Source organism: Pinus tabuliformis, chromosome 5_1, assembly GCF_031772625.1.
Source record: "Pinus tabuliformis cultivar Carrire ecotype Pingquan chromosome 5_1, CPIR1, whole genome shotgun sequence".
Classification (NCBI taxonomy): Eukaryota; Viridiplantae; Streptophyta; class Pinopsida; order Pinales; family Pinaceae; genus Pinus; species Pinus tabuliformis.
The window spans coordinates 511,894,023-511,904,611 of NC_142305.1; positions in this window are offsets into that span (position 1 = coordinate 511,894,023).

Below are 10,589 nucleotides of genomic sequence, written 5' to 3' on the forward strand. Positions count from 1 at the left end.
ACTAGTTTCGGTATTTGTCAATGTAATTTTGATCTTTGTACTCCTCAAGAAAAAGAAATATTATTTTTATAAATTATATGAATGAGTTTCTTGCTCATTCCATAGGTTTAGGAAAGTTAAAGAGTCAAAATTATGTTAAAAGGCTCTTCTTGAGCATTTATGTAATGTACATGGGTCGACCTAGTGTCAAGGAGCCCTCCAAGACAAGCACCATCCTCCAAAGAAGAAGACTGCAAGAAAAACAATGAAGAGAACATCATGTCGGCCTCAAAATATGTATATTAATGTAATGTCAGCTCATATAAAAGACACAACGATTCACCTGGACAAGTCGGCTCAAAATGGAGACATAACACCTATATATACCCAGTTGGGGTATCTGCAAAAGACAGGAAGAATCTCAGACCTGTTTGAGATTTCAGAAGTCTACTATAGGATCTTGGATGGCATATTGAGTACAAAACTTCGGACTAGCATTATAACTTCGGATGAGGAGCAGTAACCTCGGATCTATCTGAAACTTTGGGAATTACAGTCACACAAAACTCGGATTATTGAATGAAATTACAGTGGTTCAGTTCCTTAGTCAAAGAGCAGTGGTTTAGTACTTCGATAAGTACAATAGTCCTATGGGTAAAGCCTCTTAATGATCACAGTTTCGGCATAGTGAACAACCACATGAAGATCTCGGTGTAGTAAGGAAATACAGTAAAGGTTTCAATATATATATCTATCAAAGAACACTCTGTCTTGACATACCTCCAAAATTCATCTATGGTCTCAGTAAAGCACACACTATCTTGACATACTTCAAGATACAGTCACAAGCATAGCTATGATCTCAATCTTAAAAGAGACATAGCCACAAGATGAAGATCTAAGTCAAAGGAAGCAACAATGGTGCAGACCTCGATGAAGGCGTAGCAATGGTGTTACAGTAACAATAAAGACTTCGGTGGTGTAGCAGTGATGGTCTCAATGGAGCAACAATAATGATGATCTCAGCAGTGACAAGGAAGAAGAGTGGTGTCTTGGTCTTGGAGTGGCATAGAAGGTCAAGTGTCATGGTCTTGGTGTTCGTCAATTGGAATCTCTATAAGAAGAATTACGTGCGGGTTTTCCTCTCCAAGAGGGAGAGGTTTTGGCCCTGGCAGAATGCCAACTTCTTGAGTTCTTGTCTCTTTGTTTTTGGTAGCAGTTTGATGAAGTAAACACACACACTAATAAGAAGAAGAAGATCAAGCTAAGATAAATTGTAAAAGCACTTCACAAAGTGTTATCAAGTCTAGAAGAATCTTATTAATGCTAACTTCCCTAGATTCTTCAACATGGTATCAGAGCTATGGTTGCAGTCTAAGGAAGGGCAGCAAAAGAGACATACAAGGACCAGTCTTCAAGAAGGGCATCAAAGCAAGTTGAAGGAATTGAAAGATCAATCTACAACAACAGTCTACAATAGCAGTCAACAATAGCAAAAGATGTTTTGTCTATGTAATCAAGGAGATAGCCTTCAACAGTCTATACTACCCACAATTTTGGCGCTATGCTATTAAGATCTCGGTGCCATAATAAGTTAAGAAATCTCAGCCAAATAATGAAGTTTCGATGTTAGATTAGAAGTTCATGACAACAATCTCAATGCCTCTCACAGTCTTAGTCTATGTCATACCGCAATGATCTCAATATAAAATGAAGGTGTTTGTTGATAGGTCTCAATGATCATTATGACAAGCAACATCAAGACCCTATGCTTCTACACAATGCTGCATACTAAAAGGTTCCATAATCCTCTTATGTGATAGCAAGACAATGCCATCTCAAGTTCATCAACGGTTTGATGTATAAGTCAAAGTAACTTGAAGGCAAGAAGACAAGCTTCATGCCATTACATCAAGGATCTCATCCGGAGGAAGCATCAATGCATTTGCTTCAACCATCATCGAAGTAATCAAGTGGAAGAGTTCATCTTCACTTGCCAAGTAAGTATCTTTCATTTTTATAATCAAGTTTGGTTAAATGACTTAATGATTGCAGGGAGATCTATAGGTTGAATGGGTCATCAAAGGTCCTTGCATGGAATAAGGAGGATTTTCATAATCCTCATAGATAAGAGAAGTCAAGTAAACATACCAAGGAAAAAGGTCTCCTTTTAGTTCGTGGGAGGAAAATCTTAAGGTTCTTTCACCCCTATGTAGCAAGAAAGGAGACATCTCAAAGATGTATCTAATAAACTTAGTCTCTGAAGGTGCAATGAAGAAGATTTCATGAAATTGTTGATTTTGGTAGCATCGGATGTGATCTAGCCATGACAATTGGTGGAGAGGCTAAGGCACATGAGAACTTCAAGACCCATAAATCGTTTTGAGAAAATCCACCCAGAATAGGAGTTATTAAAATAATTAATATTTTTAATGGGTTCCTAAGTCTAAACTTAGGAAAATAAAAATATTAATGGCCATTAATAAAGATAAGGGTGAGAAGCTTATGAGAGACGAGGATCAAGTTTGTTTTAATCTTAGTCGTTGATTAGAGACTTAATCTCGACTGTTGATTCATCAACAGGAAAAGTATAAGAGAAGACTTGAGGATCATTTGGAGACACATTGGCAGATACTCAGTATCTCAAGGAAAATCGATCCTCAAAAGAGGAGATCGATTTCAGAGGGAGAGTTGTAGGGTGGAGGAAGAGGAGAGCATCAATAACAGACTGTGTCTGAGGAGGAGGTGACGCAGGGACAGTGAGAGACAACGCAGAGAGAGATGCGGTCCAAAGGAGAGATGTAGCCCTCACGCAGGTTGATGTGGAGGGACACGGAACTACTCAGAGCCACGCTGAGCCACACAGAGTGACGCAGAGGTAACACAGGAGTGGGAGAAGGGTCTCCAAAGTGTTAGAAAGTTGCAGAGGGATACTCTTAGGTGTTTTCTTTTAGTTTCTATGTAAAATCATTCCTCGTAAAAGCAATTGCTGCTGAAGATTAATAAAACCCTCATCTGCTGCACTAGTTTTCTCTCATTGGGTTTTTCCAGGGACAATTGTCCAAAAACCACTGTGCTGATGTCATTGGTTCTTGTGCATGTATTTTTCTCTATGTAATTATGTGATAACTACAGTAGAATTTATTTTAATATTTGCTGAAGGGATTTCGTAGATAACTTATTGTGAAGAATAAGTAGGTGAAATACATCAGTTGCTGCAGTAGAATTTTAGTTTAGAAATTTTCACATGGTATCAGAGTAGAGATCCGACAACAGGAGAGAAAAATTGACTATGGGTCAAGAGCATGATGCAGAGGCATCAACTCAAAGGGACTCACGCAGATTTCCAGAAGAATGCAAAAGGGACATGAATCACGATTATTCTATGTTAGCTTCCAGATTGGAAGAAGAAGTCGCTTGCCTAGCAAGCTCTACCTCCTTTGAGGTTTGGTACATAGACAGTGGAGCTTCCTGGCATATGACAGGAATTCGAGAATGTTTTTCAGATTATCAAGAAGAAAGAATGAATTTTCAGATCACTATGGGAAATAAGGCAAAGTGTACCCCAGTAGGAAGAGGTACTGTGGTCTTTCAAACTGAAGCAGGAGAGCGACTTCGAGCAACCAATGTGCTGCATGTGCCAGGATTGGGGATGAACTTACTCTCTGTATCTCAACTTCAAAACAAGGGCTATGATGTTTTCTTCATTAAGGAGAAAGTATATGTCAAACACCCGAGTTGGAAAAGGAAGGCCCAGATTGGAATCATAAATAACACAATGTTGCTTGGGAGTGGGAGCGGGAGCGAAAACGGGAGCGGGAGTGACCATTTTCAGAAGCTCCCGGTTTGGGAGCGAATCCGGGAGCGATTTTTTAAAAATATATATATATTTTTATATTTTTTAATTTTTGATACATATATGTCAACAAAAACATGTAGAATGATGAATTAGACATAAAAAACATAAAAAAACATAGATTGATCATTGAACCATATCGCATCAATCATCTAGAAATTATAATCGTCATCAAGTTCATCAACCATGTTCAGAAGTTAGTAAAATACATATTACAACTGCAACATATTGAGTCTCGTGAATCATGATTCATCAAATTCAATCTTAAAGTTTCAACTTCAAGCTTTCAAAATTGAAAATTCAATAACATTTATCATCATTGATCACCAAAGTTGTACTTGTAAGCTAAGTTTAACCATTACAAGAAGTAATATCTTAGATATTTCTAAGTCCTAACTTCTAACTGTTAACATGATATGAAATGTTATAAATTTATAAAATGAAACATGAATAATGAAATGAAATGAAACAACTTTAGTCTTTCACGAAGCATCATATTCATAATTCACAATCATTACCAATGAGTTATAATTGCCAAGGCCCAACTTCAAACTTCAAATTTTCATTGTCACAGTGATATATTGTTTACAAAAAATATCATTATGATATGAAAGAGTCAAGGGTCAAGAGTCAAGGACTCAAAACTCAACAGTTATGAAAACTAAAGTCTAATAGAAACTAAAAAAGACAAGTAAACTGTAAATCTACATGTGGCCCTTGCCACGAGAGTCTCCAGGAGTATAAGCAGGTCGTGGTGGTCTTCTAGGAGTCTCCTGCACAGACCGACGACCAAAACTAGAACCTCCACGTGAGGGTGTAGATGGAGGTGGCGACAGCAAAGGAACAAGACTCGGACCTCGAGCACTGCTACTGGATGGTGGAGGTGGAGGTGGCATGGCTGCTGCAGCTGCTTCATCTTCATCCCTTACAAGTTCCTCTTCCAGTTCTTCAAGATGTACAATGCCATCCTCCAAATTGTCATCCTCTGGGTGATTGTCCCAAATTTTATATGTGGGATCCTCATAAGCCCGATCACAGTAATGACTCAACAACCTCAAGTTGTAGTGCACATAAACCAAGCTTTCTGCTCGGTTTTCATTGAGTCTGTTTCTTTTCACATTATGTATGTAGCTGTAGGTGCTCCAACACCTCTCTGCAGAAGAAGTATTTACAACCTGTGAAAGAACTTTTTTTGCCAATTTTGGCAAAAGTCCCTGGCCGCCATATGTTTCCCACCATGTGAGAGTATCAAATCTATCTCTGTCGTCCATTGCATGGAAGTTACCATACAAACCAGTGCCACTGAAGTATTTGCCTATTTCAAGGCGCACAGCTGCACATTCCTCCCTGTCAGGTACCAACTTTTCTAATGCTTCCAAATATCCTCTAGTTACCTCTGCATCTAAATGGGGTTTGGTCCTAATCCCATCCCCTGGTGCAGGTTGGCCCAACCAAGATGTAGAGTAGTATTTTGGCGTAAGGATATATGCCAAGCAATGTAGTGGAAGATTAAGTCTATTCCACCGTTCACACACACAATCGTGAATCAGATTGTACAAGTCGGGATCTCTGTTATGAACAATATTTTTTATTTCCCCCAACATGGTATCCATCTGCTCATACACCTCGCCAATCACTAGTTTGTAACTTTGTCTGTATCTGCAAACCGAATCATGTGATAAATGGGCTTGGTGAAATCCAATACTTGCCTCACACTTGTCCAAAACTGACCATCAAGAGCGGCCTCCTCCACCTGTTCAAAACCTCGCCTGTCCGCTGCATTTGTAGCCCTTTCCTTTAATACCTGCCAATGTGGACTTGATACCATGCTAGCCAATGACTCTCTTACCTTCAAAAGGCGCTTGAAGGTGAGGTAATAGCTACCAAATTTGGTCTTCGCAATCTTCAACAACTCCAATCTCGAGTGACTGCGGAAAAGGCCATGGGTATTGCTATGATTTGTAATAAATTTTATCATTTGTTTGCCTTTCTTGTACAAATCACCAATCCATTGGTATTGTGCATTTTTGTTTTTGACAACATCATGCATCAGAAGGTTCAATGTGTGAACCAAACATGCAGACCAAAATATGTTGGGGTATTTATCCTCAATAATTGCTCCCGCTGCCTTGGATGACATTGTATGGCCCAATACGGTCAATTGTTTCAAGTAATGCTTTTGCAATGTTGATGGCGGTCTTGAACTTGTCTGAGTAATCATGTGCAGGTAGAAAGATGGGACCACTAACAAACACAGCAAGAACACTTATCAATGGCTTGCCTTTTACATTTGTCCATCCATCAGATACAATGGACACCCCATGGTCAGTCCAAGAACTTGTCATTCTATTCAAAGAATGTGATATTTTTGCTTTTTCATGATCAAGGCCAACGGTTCTTGCCTTGTCATACCCAGGGCTCTTGTATCCTTTAGGGGCATCATTTATGGCAGAAACCATTTCGTGCCAATAAGGTGAGCGAAGAACATTGAATGGTATCCCACATGCATAGAGAAACCTGTAAACCTTTGAATCCACATCATTCCTACACCCCTCATCAAGGAAATCTGATATGGTTCTACGCCTTAAAGTTGATGACCCTGTGCCTCCATATCCACTGCCTTGGGAGGATGCTGAAGGAGTTCTTTGTGATTGTGAGCTTGGTTCAAAGAAACCCCTTGATTTTTTTGATTTGTATTGGGCTTCCTCCTCTTCCCTTATGTATTTGGCTCTATCCGCTGGACAAGTTTTGATTCCTATTTGTTTGTCTCCATCCCATGGCCTTTTCCCGCAGAGGTGTCTTCTAGCACGGGTGTATGAACCTGTGTAATCATTGTTGCAATGGGGGCAATGAAATTTAGTGGTTCCACCCCCTCTCCCTGTTTCAGCCCTGTTAACATATTTCGACAATGGGGTTTGGTCTTGTTTAGTTTTTTGAGGGTCATGTTCACCCTCCTCTAGCTCCTTCTCACCGGGGTTTTCATCAATTTGACTTTCTCCAGCTTCTTCATCCCCCTCTTCAGTTTGGCCCCTCCGTTTCCTACTCTCCAGCACCATAATAACCATAAAAGGGACCAAGAAGAGGAAAATGCCAAGAAATATAGCCAGGTCCATGGTGTTTGATGTTTGTAGGGTTTTGAATCTGCAAATTAATTTAATTTATTGGGATTAATTAATTTAATTTATTAATTTAATTTAAATTCATGATTTTTAAACTAAATAAACTAAATTAAATTAACTAAATTACTACCTAACTAAATTAAACTAACTAAACTAACTAAATTACTAAGTTACTTACCTCTTTGCAGGCTTGCTCCTCGCTTCTCTTTGCTCCTTTTCTTTTGCTCTCCAAGAAACTCAACTCAATGAAGTGATAATGAATTTTTTTAGGCCCATGGGCTTTTAAAACAAATTTTCTTTTTAAATTTTTATTTATTTTTTTTTTTTTTTTCGGGTCCGCGGAATTTTTTTCTGCCGGATCGCTCCCGGCACCGCCTGAAACGCTCTCGGAGCGATTTTTTAATGCTCGAGAGCGATCGCTCCCCTATTGCTCCCGGGCTTAAAATTTCGCTCCGGGAGCGATCACTCCCTACAGTGCTCCCGAAAATGGCAGGGAGCGCAAATTTTTTTATCGGGAGTGCGCTCCCGCCCGGAGCGCGCTTCGGGAGCGGGTTCAAGGGGGGGGCGCTCCCCCGCAACTCTGTAACAGGCTGTACAAATTACAGCTAGAATCACCAATAGCACTGATAGGCAGCAATGGAGACAAAGATTTGAATGAACTATGGCACAGGAGGATGGGACACTTACACCATGGGGCCCTGAGAATTCTTAGGAAAACAGTATCACGAGTTCTAGAACTAAGTACGGAATGAGATGATGTATGCAGAGGGTGCGCTCTGGGCAAGTATGCCAAAGCAACATTTTCCAGAAGTAACAATACAGCTAAGAGTGTGCTAGGATCTCTACCCTTGATCAGGGAGAGGTGAGATCTAATCTCAACCCTTGATCATAGGGTTAGGGCTTCACTTCATCAAAGAAGCTAAAATGGGAGAAAAGGAAAAGGAGAGCATTCATTCTTCAAGTGTAGAGTTGGAGAAGGAGAAGAAGGGAACAGGAGGCTAAGAGAGCTTCAAGAAGAGGCTGAGATAGTTTCTAGAGGAGAGGCTGTGATAGCTTCTGCTGAGAAAGAGAAAAAGAGAAGTGAGGAGGCTGTGATAGCCTCTGTTGGTAGAGAGAATCTACAACAAGGAGGGAGGTTGAGATAGCCTATGTGAAAACTCTATTACTGCAGCAACTGATTTATTTTTCCTACTTATTCTTCAATAAGTTATTTACGAAATTGCTTCAGTAAATATTAAAATAAACTCTATTGCAAATATCACACCATAGAATAGAAACAAATACATGCACAAAAACCAAACACATCAACACAGTTATTTTTGGACAAATGTCCCTGGAAAAACCCAATGCTGGAAAACCGGTGCAGCAGAGGAGGATTTTATTAATTAGCTATTCTTGAATACAATTGGGTGCCAGACTGGCTTACCCAACAAAGATAAATTCTCCAGCACCTCCCCTAGACTTAGCGTCAGATTTGCTGGCCTCGCGCAGCTCCCAGACCCTCTGCATCAGCTCCTGCCTGTCTATGTTAGCACTGGGCCTGTCTCCGTCACCCACGCAGGCTCTCCATTGACTGAGCAGTCCTGGTGTCTCTATGTCTGCCTGAGAGGCTCTACGTCTGCCTCTTTGATTTCTATGCTAATCTTCTGGTACTGTTCCTATCTCACTGTTCCATACTCGCTACCTCTTGTTGCAATCTAGACCTCTAGTTCGAATTTCTCAGCAAACCCCGCTCCAGAAATCGAACTAATTGGTCTCCCTCAATATATCTCCAACTGACCCTCAAGCCTTCTCTTATAATTTTCCTGTTGATGAATCAACGACCAAGATTAAGTCCCTAATCAATGGCTAAGATTAAAATAGACTTGATCATCGTCTTTTAGAAGCTTCTCATCCTTATCTTTATTAATACCCATTAATATTTTTATTTTCCTAAGTTTAGACTTAGGACCTCATTAAAAATATTAATTATTTTAATAACTTTTCATCCGGATGGAATTTTCCAAAACGATTCTGGGTCTTGGAGATCTCATGCTCTTTAGTCTCTCCACCAATTTTCATGGCTATAGCACATCCGATGCTACCTAAAATCAACACTCCCTCTTAGCGAGGAATGTGCTCTAGTAATACTCCATACTGAGCATCACTCTGATTATACAACATTGGTACCTGTGCTGATGCTAGGCCTCCCCACCCAATGTCCTCTGCACTGCTGCCCATGGCTCTATCACTGCCACTGCTACATCTGTACTGCGACTCCCTCTGCATCCGTGCTGCTGCTGGTCCTTCTTCCCAACACTGCATCTGCTCTGCAACTTCCTCTGCATCCATGCTACTGCTAGTCCTTCTTCCCAACACTGCATCTACATTGCAACATCATACCCATTTCTGCTACTGAAATGGATTCTTTATCATCCCTATCTTCTCCCGTAAATAATCAAACTTGGTTCTTCCAAGGGCCTTGGTAAGGATGTCTGCCACCTGTTCTCCTGTAGGAGTGTAGCTCAACTATACAGCGCCTCGTTGGACACAGTCTCTGACAAAGTGACCGAATATCAATGTGCTTTGGCCGATCGTGAAATACTGGATTCTCAGAGATCTTGATGCAACTTTGATTATCACACATGATCCTGGTCACCTCCATCTTTCTTCTAAATAGGTTCACAAGCAGTTTTCTAAGCCATATGGCTTCGCACAAAGCTGTGCTTGCACCCATATATTCTGCTTCAGCTAAGCTCAGAGCTACGGATTTCTGTTTCCTACTGCACTAGGAGGTCATTCCCGATCCAATGTTGAAACAATACCCATAGGTACTTTTCCGATCCACTGAACTTCTAGCCCAATCTGCATCAGTGAATCCATTCAATCTGTTATCCTTACTCCTAGTGTACAAAAATCCATAATCGATTGTTCCCTGTATATATCTGAGAACATGTTTGGCTGCTGCCCAGTGCGCCCTCTTCGGTTCCACCGTGAACTGATTGAGGGTGTTGACAGCGTAACAAATGTCTAGCCTGGTATTGACCATATACATCAGGGACCCTATGAGCTTCCTGTATAAGTTGAGATCAACATCCTTGTCTTCTGATGCATCAATTTTCTTCTAGTTGGTGATCATTGGAATAGCCATGAGTATACAATCCTGCATCCTGAATCTCTTCAAAATTTCTGTAGAATATTTCCCTTGTCCAAGGAAGATCTCTCCCTTTTGCTACCAAACTTCCAACCCCAAGAAATAATGCATCTGTCCCAAATCCTTCATGTCAAATTCTGTAGCTAGATTCTTCGTGCAGTGCCCGATGAGCCTGGATGATCCTGTCAGGAAGAGATCATCCACATATAATACTAGGATTAGAGGCTCATTCCCTACAACCAGATAGTAGAGATTTGGATCTGCTTCACTCTTGACAAACCCCATCTTCTGCAAGTAGCCATTAATTCGACCATACCATGCTCTAGGTCGCTGTTGTAGCCCATACAAGACTTTCTTCAATCTGCATACATGAGACTTTTTCTCATGTGTCTCAAAGCCTTTTGGTTGTTCAATGTATACCTCCTCTTCTATCACCCCGTTCAGGAATGCTGTTTTGACATCCATCTGATGAATCTCCCATCCCATCTGTGCTACAAGAGAT